The sequence below is a fragment of the Patella vulgata genome, chromosome 7, assembly GCF_932274485.2.
Source record: "Patella vulgata chromosome 7, xgPatVulg1.2, whole genome shotgun sequence".
NCBI lineage: Eukaryota > Metazoa > Mollusca > Gastropoda > Patellidae > Patella > Patella vulgata.
Window position 1 is genome coordinate 59,349,418 of NC_065885.2, and position 18,682 is coordinate 59,368,099.

At 35.4% G+C, this 18,682-nt stretch overlaps 1 protein-coding gene across 3 annotated transcripts in view; it reads right to left on the reverse strand.

Moving 5' to 3' along the window:
* LOC126827498 (plexin-B) overlaps positions 1 to 18,682 on the reverse strand; it is a 310,132-nt gene that overhangs the window by 223,149 nt on the left and 68,301 nt on the right. For all 3 annotated transcript variants that reach the window (XM_056102566.1, XM_050556896.2, XM_056102565.1), the window contains one exon: positions 3,925 to 3,971. The gene's annotated coding sequence lies outside the window, so the exon portion shown is untranslated. The remainder of the gene's footprint in view (positions 1 to 3,924; positions 3,972 to 18,682) is intronic.

Genomic DNA, 18,682 nt, shown 5'->3' on the forward strand with positions numbered 1-18,682 from the left:
AAACTAGGTCATTTCGGGACTAACATATGATTCAATTTTATTTCAATAATTCGCTTGCACATAGGGGTCTTTAGAGGTGGGAGGAAACTGGAGGACCCGGAGAAAACCCATGAGGTTGGACAGGCGACCCTACTCCTTGTCACGTACAACCAGGGAATCGAAACCATGCCAGTTGACTCAATGACAACTTATGATACAGTGCGCACATGCTAACCATTCGGCCAGATATATATAAACACACAAAAGATATAAGAACTTAAGAACTGGGTTTAATGTCTACTTGACACAAACTAGGCCATTTCAGGATTAACATATGGTTCAATTTTATTTCAATAATTAACTTGCATGTAGTTTCTTTATAATGATATAACACAAAAGGTGAATTTTGACAAATAAGGCAAACCAATTTTTTTTTAGCCAATTTCAACATTTTTTTCACATATTGTAAACACTGACCTTTGGCTTCCGACTCATTTTGCCATCAAGGGTCACACAAATGTCACTCAAGGATTATATTAAAGGAGTTTTATTTACAGATCTTTAGCCAACACATAAAAAGATATAATCTTCAAAGCAACATGTTGATAATATAACCGATCAACATGAATTCACGCGAGTTTGTTGTAGTTAGTCAAACAATAAAATTTACACTCGGCTGTCATCTTGTTTGTTATAATATCTGTACAAATTTAACAATCAACTGCTACAAATTATAGGATAAACATCCAACCATGTGACAAGTGTTTTTTCGATGTTTGGAAAGATTTTGATTAAATTATTACAATTCCACAAATATCCTATATCAAATACAGATATTGAAAACAATAAATATCAACTCGGCTGCTGTGTTTGAGAAATGTTTGGTATGTTTATAAAGATCTGGATTATAATATCACTTAAGTCACAACATTACACCCAACCATCTGTGAGTCAACAAATCTTGTAGATTATCAAGCATTGATTCTTCAGAGAGAGAGAGAGAGAGAGAGGTTGGACAGGTGACCCTATTCCTTTTCTGTCTCTCCAAAGTGAATGTCTTACTTTATGCACCAATTTTCATAATTCTACTCAATTAGACTCAATGATTACAGTGTTTCAAAGCATCGACAAATCAAATTGCTTTTCTCTGTTTGGCCCAAGCGGAAATGTTCATCATCAAATCAGTCACAAACATTAACCTAATAAACATCTACATCAAGTTTGAATATTCTACCTCAAATAGAAGCAAAGTTATTATATACCCCATGAAATATATATTCAAATCATCAAAATATACCCCATGAAATATATATTCAAATCATTAAAATATACCCCATGAAATATATATTCAAATCATTAAATATACCCCATGAAATATATATTCAAATCGTTAAATATACCACATGAAATATATATTCAAATCATTAAATATACAACATGAAATATATATTCAAATCATCAAAATATACAATATGAAATATATATTCAAATCATCAAAATATACAACATTAATATATATCCAAATCATGAAATATACCCCATGACATATAAACCACATGAAATATTTATTTAGATCATCAAATACTATCTCCATAAAAGCAAACACTGCCTCGCAGAAAAACCTCTGAGATGACATTTTTTTTTTTCCTCGCTCCATAGAATAAGAAAGTGTTGTATAGACGATGTTTTATCAAATGCCTACGTTATACAATGTTTGGATGAAGTAGGGAGTCTATAGCGTACTCGATATCTTCAAGTCAATCATCCAATCAACTCACAGTATTCTTCACAGAAAGGGAAAGGAGGTAGAAAATGATGGATAAAAGCTTCACACACATACACTATTTATACAGAGATAATACAACCTTTCTCAAGACGCAAGCTGAGGAGCCATTTGAATATTGGTTTTTGTATAATACTACGGAAAATAACCCCTGATATCAAAGCGGATTTATCCAACGAGATGCCTTATGGCCATTTTTATGATACATCAATACCAGAAGAGCTACAGATTCTCCTTGTTAACTAACCACCGTTATCAATCTCATTTCACTCCGTTCACAAAAAATACAATAGAGTTACTGTTCTTGTTTGCTCGTCATATTCAGACATATTGCTGATGCAGTCGATGATGCAACTGTTCAAATTAGACGCAAGTGTTCCGCTGGGATAAAAACACAACAATATATTTTTTACCCAGCGTCCATCAATATAATGTGAAAAGACGAATTCCCCCCGCGGCACAGACCTAAACTGTATTGTTTCAAATATCAATATTTTCAAACTATTAGAAAACAGAAGTTGTTATGTGTTGGATATTTTTCAGTGATGTTTGAGTCACTGAGTAAATACGACTGCTGAAGTATCTCTATTTCTCTGGTGCTTGTTGTAGTAGTCCATCCATATTACTACCAAGAGCATTATGACAGATTCACTTTAGCATTAGTTAACGATATGCTTCTCATCGATATTATCAATTTCCCAGAATTACGAATTAAAAAGAATTAAGGCTTCAGCTCAGGAGAGTTGGGGAAGAATTTTCTTTTTTTTATTTGATCCCTTGTATCAACATTTTAGGATTTTTTGATAAAATCCTGAGTCATTAACTAAATATAAGATATAATCTCTGAAACGACGGAAAAATCTTCCTTGGCTCTTTTCATGGCTTCTTGCTTAAGGATTTGATCCAATCGAATATCAGATAACAGAAGTCTGTCATCATTTCTACATTGTACATATGTACAGGGAATGAATGATAGGGAAATGCATGCTGGACTATGACTCAACATAAAGAAGAAAACCACAAAATTAGGTAAGTAATCCTACACTTTTGGGACTTTACATACATGTCCAATCATGCCCAGGACTGGGTCAAGTCAAAATTTGGTCTTAACAGTTAAAAATTAAGAAGTTAACTAGTTAAAAAAAGATAAAAGTTCAAAATTACAATAGAACAAAACACATAGCAAATACATCTACAAATAAAAGATATTCATGTTTGTATAACCTTCTACACATTTATCCAATATGAGATTACAGAATTGTCCAATATTTTTAATCATCTTTACTATTTTCATGCAAGAAAATGATTGTCGATGCTGTTTCTTTAGATAAAGCCATTCGTCTCTGTTCATAAACTATACTGATGTCCAAAAGAAAGTATACATACTAAAAGTATGACTAAGTTTTGTTTAGATTAAAAACATTTGATAAAGCATTACTGAGTTTGTCTCTTGTGTCCAAACTGAACATTTCTAAAAATAAAAAAGTGAAACAAATTGACATTCTACCCAAATACCGTATACAATGGAAAAACGACTTTGGTTGATGCAGTACAAAATGCACAGTGGATACTTTCTTTTGGACATTAGTATAGTTCATAAGTTGAAAATAATCATACAGAACTCACTAAGAGATAGATTTCCTTGTTATGACTTTAATTTAACTAGTTACATTTAAGCGAGAGATGGACGTTTAACTTTCACTCAACACAAACTAGGTCACTTCAGGACTAATATAATGTAAATTTTATTTTATAATTCATTTGCGTGCAAGATTCTTTATTTAGCAGTGGGAGGAAACCAGAGGTTATGCGGGGCACCCTAACCCAGAGGTTAGGCGGGGCACCCTACTCCTTGTCACATACAAGTGAGGGATCAAAACCACGCCACTTGAATCAATGACAGATCTTATGATCTAAAGCGCACATGTTAGACTATTCTGCCACTGAAAGTCCCCCCCCCCTCTCAATAAACTAATAAGTTATTCAAACAATATCTATGGCTTAGAATATAAATATTCAATTCTGGAAATCATACAGAATAATATTCAATTCTCGAAAATACAGAATAATATTCAATTTTCAAAAATACAGAATAATATTCAATTCTGGAAATAATACAGAATAATATCCAATTCTAGAAATAATACAGAATATTGTCTTACCTGAGTATAAATTCAAGAAATGGGGATTTCTTTACTTTTACCAACAACTGAAAAGAAAAGAATAATAATATTTAATCTTTCTTAAAAACTTAATAATAACATTTTTATAGATTCAGTTATTAAAGGTAATTGTAATGCAATGTGCAAAATCACAATCTAGAGTGTTCATTCAAACAAAACAAAATGGTTTCCAACTTATAGTGGATGGCCCCGTCTGTCAAGTGCATGGTTCTTATCCCAATGCACAAGCGAATTAATGAAATAGAGATGTATCATATGTTAGTCCCGAAAAAACATAATTGAGTTGAGCAGACATTAAACTTTCTCTCCCTCTTTTCAAATAAATGATCAATTGCCATCACACTGCCATTCCATTCAATTAATGTGACTACGATAACAGTTTCATCAAACAAGAACTTGACTTTTGTAGCGCATAAAAACTTGAAATTGATTCCTCTTTTCTTTTCAAAATTATACATCTCTGCACTAAGACAAAGAAAATGAAATGCAATTTTACAAGGATTTGGCGTTGTGAAACAGAAGTTGAAAACAATTTGAGATGAGTGTCAGAAGTGATGACATCATATAATCAACGGGTTCATTCAATTAGTCGTATTTCCGCAAGAAGCAACTCATTTTGATCTGAGGACACGAGATCATCAAGTGGTCTGACTTCAACCCACTTTAGGAATTCAATCCAAGTTCGAAATTTAGGGATCAGTATTCTAGAGCAGCAAATTGACTCATTAAAAAAAACCATCGGACATGAAGATCTCAAGAGCACGGGGAGTTGATTACCCATCCCCCCAAAAAAACAATCTGCATCTGATAGCAAACATCGTATTTTGTACAAGTTAATTGTGGAATAAGTGTCAAAGAGATCTGCGACATGAAGACGTTGTCCTTGGGGAATGACACGACTTTAGAAGATGGCGATAGTTTTATGAGAGAGTGATGGACCAGAAAATAGGAAATCAAACATGCAAGTTGATCCTATAAGGACTCGATCCGTCTTTTAAATTTATGAGGCTTGTGTAAACCGAGTGAACAAAATTCTTCACAAGTCATTCAAACCAATCTCTAGAGTATATCCAGACAGACATTTTGAAAAATGTATTTTCCATCCAACTATTAATTCTCCATCTTATTAATCATTCACATTCTTCATTTCACCAATTGTTGTCTGTTTATTCACAATTCTAATTTGGAAGTAATGGACTTTAATATCTGGTCACGACATGACTTAAATTATCTTTAGACCAACATGGTTTTATTGTGATTACACCCTTCTTTGAATTTTTCTGAATCTCTCCTCAAAATGAAATGGTGTTTAACCTCCTACTTTTCTGCATCTTTTTATACAGAGAGACAGATGAATGGGGTTTAACGTCCACTCGTCCACTTGACACAAACTAGGTCACATGGTGCAATTTTATTTCAATAATTTGCTTGCACGAAGTGTTTTTTAGCAGTGGGAGGAGAAAACCCTTGAGGTTGGACAGACGACCCTACTCCTTGCCAAGTACAACCGGGGAATCAAAACCATGCCAGTTGACTCAATGACAGACCTTATGATACAAGGCGTTCGTGCTAACCATTCGGCCATCCAACCCCCCAATTGAATAAGAAGTGAGATCACATGTTCCAGAATATAGAATACTCTCATGATGCCAGGTCTTCACTGTCGTGCAATGAGTTACGATAGGATTGTCGCTGTTGAGTCCACGATCTGCTACATCCAACCCCTCTCTTTTTATACAAGTACTGTTGATGCCTTGTCTAACTGTATAGAGAGAGAAATGGGGTTTAAAGGAGCTAAATCGCTAATATTTGGGACCTAGAAATTCACACCAACGGGTCGCAACACATATAATAATGTAATATGAATGGATATAAACTGATTTACATTCAATCGTTTCAGTTTTTACTCTAATTTCAAATCAGTTATGTTTGGCGAAATATGCCAGAAATCTCAATCGAATGACAATCTTTAGTGTCTGGTTATTCCAGTCTACACCGATAGTATTTATTGTGCATGCTCTCCAGATAAGAATATGATGTCACCGTTTGACATGACTTGTGGGATATGACTAGTCTCGTTAATCAAGTCCCCTGTGACAATTGGCGCTGAAACACATTATGGTACACGATTCGTGTACCAATGGTAAAATGTTTATTTTATCTTAATGGATATCAGAAGGCCATCTTTCCCGGTAACTTCACAATCACGGCATCAATGTTGATTTAAATTGACAAATAATTCAGGTTTTCATTGTCGAAGACTTTGGATGATATTGAGTTAGAGGACTTAGCTACTTTAACATCCACACGTGTTGTGTTAGACCACTCGGTCCACCCAACTCATCATATAAATGTAGACATGACAGCTAAAATTGTTCATCATCAAATATATAAAATCAAATGAACTCTAGAAAAATCTGAATCAAAGCAGTCGCAGGTCAGAGGGCTATTTGGATACAGACGCCTTGTGAAAAAAAAAAACAGTTGGTGAAAGTGATGAAATTTGTGAGCAGATAGATTTGTTATTTTCATAAACAAAGTTTGTTTCTCTACACCTGGTTAATAGGTGGCGCTAGTCTAGATAATTCATCATTTAACGTTAAAACAGTGGGAAACACAACATTTAACACCAATAAATTCCCATTCTACACCGCGTATATTGTTGTTGTAACGCTAAATTATTGTAATGGACATCAACCGAAACAATTCTTTAGTATTAAGGTGCAAATTTAAGTGATTTTCAAGAGTAAAGAGACTAGTTAAAGAACATTAGAAACAGCAGTGCATTACTAAACATCCTCAAGATGCAAAATATAGCAAATATCAATTCAAAGTTCGCTCATATCCATTACTAATATCATTAACTATCCATCTTGTCATCACTTGTTAAACATTCAATGTACCATTTTTATTTGGGGGGCGGGATCACAGTCACTATGTGAGTAAGGCGCTGGCTCGCTAGCATGGAGGTCGGGTGTTCAATCCCTGCATTGGCCGAGAAAGTTCATCCAGATATTTTATGGCGTGGTTCCCAATTGTCAGTAATGCAGAACAGAGGGACTGACAAGGACAGCTGTCTAGTCGTTCGGATGGGATGAAAAATTGAGGTCCCGTGTATACGTCTGATAGAAAATTCCATCGATCTATGCTGCTCCCTATGTAACTAGACAACTGCCATCTTTATTTGCCATGAACTAAATTGATGGTTGTGTTTTAAAACTGATTGAATCCAAGCCGGGAGATTATCTAGCGCTGGTATTTTGATTTTGTTGTCTTAATAAAATGTTAAATCTGAGTACATTTTAACATGGATTAAGCCGTGATCGAGTTGATATTTCCGAAAAAATTGTTACTTTTAGGGTGGTGTATGTGTCTAGTTATTTGGAATTGTACTAAAACCATAGCTGCACCCATGTACAAAAACGTTGTATACATAAAAGCACTCTTGACAGAATTTGAAGTCATATAGACAGAAATTATGCTATCCAGGCAAAATTCTTCTCTCGAACAACGCAGAGAGAGATAGAGAGAGACAGAGAGAGACAGAGATCCAATAAAGCTGTGCTATTTGTTAGTAAATTTTAGTGACAAATGAATTGAAATGCAGTTTCACGTCCTACTTTTCTGCACCAACCGGGCTACTAAAGAGGGATTTACCCCATGCAGTGGGCGTTTCTGCATAATCTTCATCGAATTCTAATTGCCATGTTTGTTTTACCTGCACACACCCACACACTAATGCGTGGACCAATGACACATGATTAAATAAAAGGCACCCAAAGAATTTTAACTTTGTAACAGGTGGTCTCCTTCCAGAAGATTCTTCATGTATTTTTCAACAGATTAGTTTAGAAACTAATACTTTCCCCCATTTTTTTTGTGATTTTTTTTTAATTTCTTTTTACACCAACTAACACGCTATAAAATCAGACTTTAATGTTATACATGATGCAGCTTCTGTTTTTACCAAGTTTAATTTCTAAATGGATAAATAACAAACAAAAAAATAATTCCTGCTGAATGAGATTGAAGATTGAATTACTCAACCAATAGTTTTAATATCAGTTTCTTCACTTTTGAAATCAACTAATCAGATTGTTTACTGAAAGATAGTGCTGACAGCTGACTTTTACCATATATAACAACGCCAGTATCTATACCCAAAAAAGGAAAAATGTATTACCTTAAGCACATGGTATTTTTTTTCCCAGTTATATAAATTCAATTGGATCGATAAGTCCAATTTTGGTGAAATTAAATGCCATGAAGCGGATGAAAATTGAAGTGGATAATAATTAAAGTACAAATATACATTAGAAATTGTTGTCTTTGCAATCTTGAGAAAGAAAGAGAGAGAGAGAGAGAGAGAGACAGAGAGAAATGGGGTTAAACACCCACTCCACACAAACTAGTTCATTTCAGGATTAACATAATATGGTTCAATTTTATTTAAATAATTTGTGTGTGACCCTACTTCTTGTAACATACATCCGTGAAATCGAAACCACGCCAGTTGACTCAATGACAGACCTAATGATACAATGCGCATGCGCTAACCATTCGGCCACCAAACCTCCTCAAAGCTATTAGATCGAGTGAATGGATCTCCGGGCTAGAAATAATGTTCCTAGTTTTGTGGTTTTTTTGTTTACACATCTTGATTGTAGATAAATTATTTGATAGGTATTCCCAATAACCGGCCAGTCTCGTCTGTTTATTACAAGTTTATTTTCATTATAAACAAACCGCAATAAGAAAACATGAGATCTCCTTCCTCCATATAGGCAAGTTTTGCTAGACAAATCATTCCTCTATTGTAGTTTCGAAGCCAAAAAAGAAACGCAATCTCCCGAAGCCGCCCAGATAGAGTAGGAAAAAAAGATGTTGTGTTTAAAGTCTTTTTTCTCAAACAAAAGGCAGTTAAAGCCGTATCATGGTGTCTTATTAACGTAAATATGATTAGATTTCTTTTCGGGATAATTCTTCGGCCAAACAAAGCAACATGAAAATAAACAGAATCTACAAATATTGCCTTACATCAAAACCAGACAGAATATTTTAATGGAGCCCCCTCAGGGTGCGCATACACAGAAAACACAATCATAAAGCTATCAATTTCAAGAAGAAATTTCTCAAAGTATTAAGTTATTGATGTAATGCACGGTTATTTATTCAACGTCTTATAATAACATGAAATATCTTGTAATATATTCACCAGATAAAATCCACATTATTCCTGCTTATTCGACACGGTATTACTCGCAAAATTGGCTTGTCTGTGTTTTCATTGTAACGTTAGGTATTGTTTATAAATAATGAAATTCAATACAGAACTAAACAGACTTGTGATCGCATTTTTAAATGATAGAGAACAATTTTCTACAACAATTATTATTCCTAGTTGCGTGATGAAATGTGTGCAAGTTTTCTATGACAGTAGTTTTATTGACATTTCTTTCACCATTTGCTAACGCCATGCAGTGTGCTACGAGGGACTGTTAAGGGATCTTTTGCTGCATAGAAATGTTGCTATCTGGCTGCACCATGGAGTGTGCCATGATGGAGGGTCAAAGGATCTGTAACATGCAGCCAAGTATATACTGTGGGCACCATACTGACATTTCATTTACCATTTGAATACCTCATGTGGTGTGCTATAAGGGTCTGTTAAGGGATCTTTAACATGCACGCAGCCAAGTAATATTGCTCATTTCATTTACCATTTGAATACCATGCACGCAGCCAAGTAATATTGCTCATTTCATTTACCATTTGAATACACCATGTGGTGTGCTATAAGGGTCTGTTAAGGGATCTTTAACATGCACGCAGCCAAGTAATATTGCTATCTGGTTACACCATGCAGTGTGTCAAGGGATCTGTAACATGCAGCCAAGCAATGTTGCTATCTGCATGTGCCATAAATGGTGCTATGAGGGACTGTCAAGGGATCCTTAACATGCTACAAAGTAATATTGCTATCTGCCTACCATACAGAGTAATTATCAGGGGATCTTTAACGTGCTATATGCGTATGCCATGCATTGTTCTCTGAAAGATTTTCAGCTCAGTAATGATGCTAAATTTACATGACCTGACAATTTTTGTCACAACTCTAATGTGCAATTTATTTCAAGGTTTTAAAATAAAGTATGATTAGTTTCCAGCAAGAGTATATATATATATCTATATAACAATATCACATGATAAATAAATAATACTCACATCTCAAAATCACTTAAATCATTTCATGCATCACAGCCTTATTTCTCTATACTATACAATGTTTAATCAAACGAGAGAGAATGATCCTTCTAAATTTAATTGTTTCTTTTAATATATATTTGTAGTAGAGATGGAGAGAGAGGGAGGGAGAGAGAGAGAGAGAGAGAGATAGAGAGAGAAAGAGACTAACTCCTCTTGACACAAGGTCATTTTGGGACTGGGACTATACATGGTTCAACTTCATTTCATGAGAGAGAGAGAGAGAGAGAGAGAGACAGACAGAAAGAGAGAGAGGGTTTAATGTCAGATGACACAAACTAGGTCTTTTGTAGTAGAGAGAGAGAAATGAAATGAAATGAAATGAAATGGAGTTTAACGTCCTACTGTTCTGCTCCTAACCTGGGCTAATGAAGACGGGCATACGCCATACAGTGTGCTATGAGGGAAATTTTGCCCGGACAGCGGCACTACGGCCTACTCTTATATCGAATTCCAACTGTCGAGGGATCTTTTACGTGCACGCCAATGTGTACACGGGACCTCCGTTTTTCGTCCCATTCGAACGACTAGACAGCTTTCCTTGTCAGCCCCTCCGTCCTGCATCACTGACAAGGGGAAACCACGCCGGAGAGAGAGAGAGATGGGGTTTAATGTAAACTCGACACTAACTAGGTCATTTCGGGGACTAACAATTGGTTCAATTTTATTTCAATAATTGCTGTGTGCGTAGCAGTCTTTAGCATTGGAAGGAAACCAGAGGACCCGGAGAAAACCCACGAGGTTGGACAGGCAACCCTACACGTACAACCGGGGAATTAAAACTATGCCACTTGACTCAATGACAAGGGCAGAGGAGCAGTAAAGTTACACAGCAAGATGTTTTTAGGAAATCCTTGAAAAGTTATAACTTTTATCAAATTATGTCATGCAACTGAAAGTTGACCAAAATGAAATGGGGTTTAACGTCCTACCTTTCTGCACCAACTGAGCTATCAAAGATGGGTATACGCCAGTTTGCTAGGAGGACAATTATATTCGAAAATAAAACAAGGCTCTAACCCATTCTCTATGGTTGAACGGTAACTGGAACATTCACCACCATTTTGACGTTGTTCTGAGATATGCTAGAACTGACCTACTGATCATTATCTGATTAAAACACAATTCATGCTGGAAAATCCTGAAGAACTTTCTCAGCCAACAATGCAAGGCGACTGACAACACACAACAACACGCAAACATGGCACACTCTAACCCAATTCCTAAGGTTGTAATGTAACTAGAACATTTGCCACCATTTTGACGTTGTTCTGAGATATGGTAGAACTGACCCACAGATCACCAACCAACTGATTAAAAACACAATTCATATGTAATAATAAACTTTTATAAAGATCACATGGGTTCAGGGGAAATTGAATATTTCCCTTGAGAATCTATCTTGCACATTTTTTTTACCATGGAGACAGACGTAAGTTTCTAAAGCTATTGTATTTATTTATCGGCTGTCTGCTCTAACTATTTATTATTCATACATAAAACCAATTTTTAAAGTCCTTGGAGAAATTAAACAGTTTTTTTTTGTTGTCTTTTTAATATGTGGAAGCTCAATTAGCGTTGCAATATGTAATATAGTAAATTAAATTCTTTGAAGTCAAGTTCTTGTGCCTCCATATCTTATTGAGAATCATATTACTGACATCTTTTTATTATAACTTTTATGACATTTAAATCAATAGTTTATCTTATTTCAATAATTTCCTTCAGTGTAGTTTTTTTGGGTTTTTTCAGAAGTGGTGGGGGTGAGGAAGGGAGCACTGTACTGACATGGTTGCTGAGATATTCTAGAACTGACCCACTATATTTATTAGGGGCTGGATGAATGAGTGTTGTAACTCATGTACTTTTAATTCGGAGGGTCTGTCATCAATTTAATGTTTCTAAAATTCATTCCAGAAGGAAAAGGATCTATATAATTAAATGGATGTTAATTTGTTTTTATTATTATTAATTATTAATCTTGGAATTATAACCACATGATTTAATTACGGCTTCATATATCCTAATCAAAAATAATACTAATGTTATCTAATATAATACATAAGTTACGACTGTCATAACTCATATTATCTGTATATAATATGATACAGACAGACTGTCTGTCTGTCTTCCTACCTATTTACCTGTATAACACCTGAATAATTTAATACAATATCACACTAATATACAGGTTAATCTCCAGGTAAATAAGGCAGTCGTTAACACGTTAATAATACACTTACAGAGTGAGAGAGGATTGGGGTTTAACATCCACTCAACACAAGCTAGGTCATTTCGAGACTAACATATGGTTATATTTTTGTTTTCAATAATTCAAATGTGCTTAGGGGTCTTTAGCTGTGGGAGGAAACTAAAGAACCCAGTGAAAACCCACTAGATTAGGAAGGCAACCCTACTCCTTGTCACTTACAAGCTGGGAATCAAAACCATGTCAGTTGACTCAATGACAGACCTTCTGATCTAAGACCTTAAGACCATTCAGACATCCAACCCACCTTAAATAAGTCAGTTAAAGATACATTATGGAAAATTAGATAAAGAGCTGGCAGTTCTCGCTATAATAGTTAAAAACTAGATAATGTAAAGGGAATATGATCAAAATTTCAGTCAAATTGCTTCATGCTAAGCCGAGAAAACCTTATTTTAAAATTACTGTAGCCTCGATTGTCATTGTTATATACCGCTGTCACAATAATTAACAAACTCTCAAATTATCCATTGGGCGTTGAACAGCAGATTGGATTTAAATCCAATGAAAATCGGACATCGAAAGTTGATTATGGTCTTTTCATGTTAATAAACGTCTAATTAATAGTTTATATAACATTTCAGGCCTTGCATAATGCTGTTTAATAAATAAGTCATTCAATAATGACTAATAATCCACTCATAGAGATTAAGAGAGAGAGAGAGACACACACACACACACATTAGTTCATTTGGGACTAACACATGGTTCAATTTTATTTCAATAACTCGCTTGCGTGTAGGGGTCTTTAGCAGTGGGAGGAAACTGAAAATGAAATGAAATGAAATGGAGTTTAATGTCCTACTATTCTGCTCCTAACCTGGGCTAATGAAGACGGGCATACACCATACAGTGTGCTATGAGGGAAATTTTGCCCGGGCAGAAGGAAACTGGAGGACCTGGAAAAAACCCACAAGGTTGGACAGGTGACCCTACTCCTTGTCACGCACACCCGGGGAATCAGATTAATAATACAGTCATAGATATTATTCCCCAAACAAACTAGACTAGCTGTGTTTAAAATGAGTTGTTTTAATCCATGATGTTTTTGACCCCTTTAACAACTTGCACCCAAAACACATCCTGAATTAATAATACAGACAGTCACAGGTGTTATTCGCCAAGCAACGGTTTGTAATTTTAATCCAGGACGCGATTCAGTTGCAAACCCCTTGATCAACTAGCGTCTGAAGCGCGTCGGGGATTAAAATTACTCTACTTGTAATACAGTCTTTTCAAGTTCGATGCTTGGGGGGTTGTTATCCAGGTATTATTATTTTTGGAACAGAATTTCAACTGTCAAACATGCATGCCAACATGCACACCAGACCTTTGTTTTTTGTCTCATCCGAACAACTATACATTGTTTCCTTGCCAGACACTCCAGGATATGATACATACATGATAGACCAAACAAACAGTACATATTGTATTCAGCTAAATTAAGATGACTGTCGCTTTATTACAATAAATAGTGGTTTCCCCTTGTCAGTGGTGCAGGATACAGGGCCTGACAAGGACTGGTGTCTAGTCATTTGGATGGTACAAAACACTGAGGTCCCATGTTCACATTGACGGGAACATAAAAGATCCTCTGGCAGTAGGAATTTGATATAAGAGTAGACCTTAGCACCGCTGTCAGGGCAAAATTTCCCTCATAGCACACTGTATGGTGTATGTCTGTTTTCATTAGCCCAGTTCGGAGCAAAACAGTAGGATGTTAAACCCCTTGGTATTTCAATTCATTTATTACAATAAATAATGGTCTTCTATATACAGATTAGCTTACTATGTTTGTCATAACAAGTAGGAATTAGTAAGAGATTAAATGATTAGTCATACAAGGTATTAATAGTAATACACAAGATTAACTTGGAGAAGTGGCGACAGGGACGTCGACAACATCAAATCTAAAATCGATCTAGTCATTTTTTTTCGGTGACTAAAGATTTTAATATAGATAGACACCCACTCCTACAGCTATTTAGTCATTTGTGAACAATAACTAAATATTCAAGCAACTTATCCACAATTAAAGTATTTAATCTACCAAGACATTGTCAGCCAACTATTGAGTCATTTGTGAACAATACCGCAATATTCTAGCAACATTATAAACTTTATTTGAATAACGTAAATAATTAGTTTCTAGATCGGATGTCAGAATGATTAGATTATAAGTTAATACCGGATAAGTAGGGGGTTAAGATTAGGAAAACAGACCTTATGTATCAGTAAACAACTTATGTATCAGTAAACCTATAACAGTAAATCTCTTTGATCTTTGGGGTATATTCTATGCCCAGAATAAATTGCGGTCTGAAAGTCGGGGGCGCCTTTGGATATATACAGGGGAATTTTGGGTTATTCTTCTTAAAGTTTTTCTTTAAACCTGTAACGGGTTATTCTTCAAAGGGTAGATTAAATTCCAACCCCCCAATATTTGTGTGAGCTCCAGCCCAGGTACATTTATTACAAGAAATAAGGTACATCATGTTTGATAGGTAAATAACATATGTCTATATCTAATGTCCACTGATTAGATTAAAATGTAAGTAGGGGACTAACGGACAGGAAGACATACCTTGGTTGATATCTTGTTACACTCTATTAAAAACACAAACATGTCAATCATAGACATTCTTATTTAATGATAAACTGAGACAATCCTGTAGTCCTCAACCCCATCTCTACATGTCACAACAGATAACAGGCACATTTCTTTTTGTTCCATCCAAGGGCGTGGATTTGTCATAACTTTTGGGGGGGGACAGACGAACACTGGAACCTTTCATTACCAAACCAAAATAATAATTACGAACATGGTTCCATCTAAGGAGAGAGAGAGAAAGAGAGAGAGAGAGAGAGAGAGAGATGGGGTTAAACGCCCACTCGACACAAACTAGTTCATTTCAGGATTAACATAATAAGAAAGAGAGAGAGATGGGTTAACATCCATGACACAAACTAGATAATTTTGGACTAACACATGGTTCAATTTTATTTCAATACTACACTTGCAGGTAGGGTCTTTGGAAGTGGGAGGAAACCGGAGGACCCGGAGAAATCCCACAAGGTTAGACACCGCCAGTTGACTCAATGACACATCCTAATGATACAGTGTGCACGTGCTAACCATTCAGCCATCCAAACTCCCTCCAACAAAGGATGATCCCAGGAATGTTTATGGATTACTAAGGGGGGAACAATCCTAAATTAAGATAACCCCTTTCCACAACCCTTCCCCATCTCTATTTGTCACAGATAACTAATAGGCCTAATATTTCTTCTTGTTCCAACAAAGGCGGATGATTCCAGGAAGTTTAATGGATAGTTACAGGGGGAACAATCCTAAATTGAGATAACCCCTTTCTGTAGTCCCATCCTATCTCTATTTGTCTCAGATAACAGTTGCATTCCTTTTTGTTTAAACAACGGATGAATCAAGGGACATTAATGGGGGAACGAATCATAAATGGGTGTATTTGTTCTAAGCAGGCCTGAAAATAACAATTTTAGTTGCACTTGACAAACTAGTCAAACATAACTGAACTAGTAGGCATACTTGACATTTTGAACTTTGTGCAAAAAACTAAATCTGTTCCAGACAAAATGAAAGCCAACAGATGGATTGTGTTTTAAAAAAGACTGTAATTGTGCCTGATGATGTCTGTGAGAAGTGCCTGCTTTCCAGGGTCCGCCTTATGACAAGAGTAATAATGCAAAATTTTGTCTGGAAGAAATGAAATGAAATGGGGTTTAATGTCCTATTGTTCTGCTCCTATACTGGGCTAATGAACACCGACATATGTCATACAGTGTGCTATAAGGGAAATTTTGCCTGGGCAGCGGCACTATGGTCTAGTCTTATATCGAATTCCAACTGTCAAGTGATCTTTTACATGCATGCCAATGTATACACAGGACCTTGGTTTTTCATTCCATCCGAATGACTAGACAGCTGTCCTTGTTAGGCCCTCTATCCTGCACCACTGACAAGGGGAAACGACCTCGGATTTGAAAACCATTTTTTTTTTTAATTTAAAACCTGAGAAATACCCTCATGCTACACTTTCTGCCCTTTGAAATTTTTTTAAGCAAAACTGGATGACTAACATCTGTCTTGTATACCTAAAGATGACACCAAGTCACTTCCACCTAAACCATGTTCAATAACTCCACTGTTCATTTGTTATTTTATCAGGTTATTAATACACCCCAGTCTATTATACAACCATCTCTTGTTATGACACATCACACCAAGTCCGTTTCTTACCATAATAGACTGATAAAACCTGTTTAATTCTCTCTGTTATCTCTATAAATATAGACAGGACTTTGTTATTTGATAATAGGACCGGTTTTCCTAATGGACATTACTCTATCAAATATGACTCAATAATTAATAGAGTCACAACTTCTTGGTAGTGGCTTCTTATCTTCAGATGACTACAACTGGCTATTAGGTCAAAAATAAAATTGTTGATGTCATCGATTTTAAGTGTTAATTTGTTTTGCCAGGCCCCAAGTTCACAAGTCATTCTCAGACTTAAGAATTTACTTAAAATTGTTCGCCTTATTTTAACTTTATAAAACTTTTGTTGTTTTAATGTATCAAATACATCAATAAGAAACTATGTGAAAAGTTTTGTGCTTCTTGATCAAAGATATTTGTCATAAACAGTGATTGAAAGTTGAGTAAATGTGTTGAGAACTCAGGGCTGGATGGCAATCCTTTCTAAAGAGAGATAGAGAGAAATGGGGTTTAAAGTCCACTCGACACAAACCAGATTTTTTCAGGACTAACATATGGTTCAATTTTGTTTCGATAATTTGCTTGCCCATAGAGGGTCTTTATCCACCCCCTCCCCAATCATTTCTAAATGTTTTACACCTATAGATAAAGCCAGTGTTGAGATGTAACAGATTTCTTGTTTCACTGTCGATACACAACAACACAAAAAAAATTAAAATAAAATTAGTAAGTAAGTTGATTTGGCTTAATGTTTCATAAGAAAATTTAATCCAATCAGGCTTATTGTTTACCCCATCTCTGTTAGAAAGAACATATCAGATCAACCCATATCAGTATTCAATCTGATTAAAACACAGATCTTATTTCGTTTCGTTTTTTTATACTTCAAAATTTCGTTTTACTTGTTTTAACTACATTCTGGTTGAGTTGTTATATAACCTGCGTTCTGGATAGCGTGAGGGATTAGCCAATGAAACCATTAATATTTTATTTGGTCTGTAATCAAAGAGTGGTTACGATTCCCAGCTTGCTCTTGACAAGAAATCGAGTCATCTGTCCAACCTTGTGGGTTTTCTCTGGGTCCTCCAGTTTCCTCCCACTGCTAAAGACCCCTACGTGCAAGTAAATTAATGATATACAATTGAACCATATGTTAGTCCCGAAATGACCTACTTTGTGTATCTTATCTCTTCAGTATGATTATATTTACTAGTGTATAATGCGTTTTTAATAGCGGTGGGGATAACATCTATGTTTGAATGTAATTTGTAATTTACTTCAATTATTAATGGTAATAAACTATGTAATGTGCCATGATAAAAATCTTACATAATCAACTTCCATTCTGTCTAAAAGTAAGTAATTGTTTTTTATTTACAACAAAAATGACAAAAGAGAGAGAGAGAGAGAGAGAGAGAGAGACTAACTCCTCTTGACACAAGGTCATTTTGGGACTGGGACTATACATAATTTAAATTCATTTCATGAGAGAGAGAGAGAGAGAGAGAGAGAGAGAGTTTAATGTCCACTTGACACAGACTAGGTCATATCGGGACTAACATATGGTTCAATTTTATTTCAATAATTGGGCGTAGGGCTTTTCTCCGGGTGTACACTGTATGGCGTATGCTCGTCTTCATTAGCCCAGTCAAGAGCAGGACAGTAGGACATTAAACCCCATTTCATTTTTCAAGCGAATTATTGAAATAAAATTGAACCATATGTTAGTCTCGAAATTGACATAGATTGTGTTGAGTGGATGCATAAACCCATTTCTCTCTCTCTCGCTCTTTTTACAGCCCTTTTAATAAACTTATTAAATCCCAGTCCGGGAGATAATCTACTGTTGGCATTTTGTTTTCTTAATCAAATGTTAAATAACTAATCTGAGTACATATTAGCGTGGATTAAGCCATGAAAATATTAGACATCATCCCAAAAAAAATTCA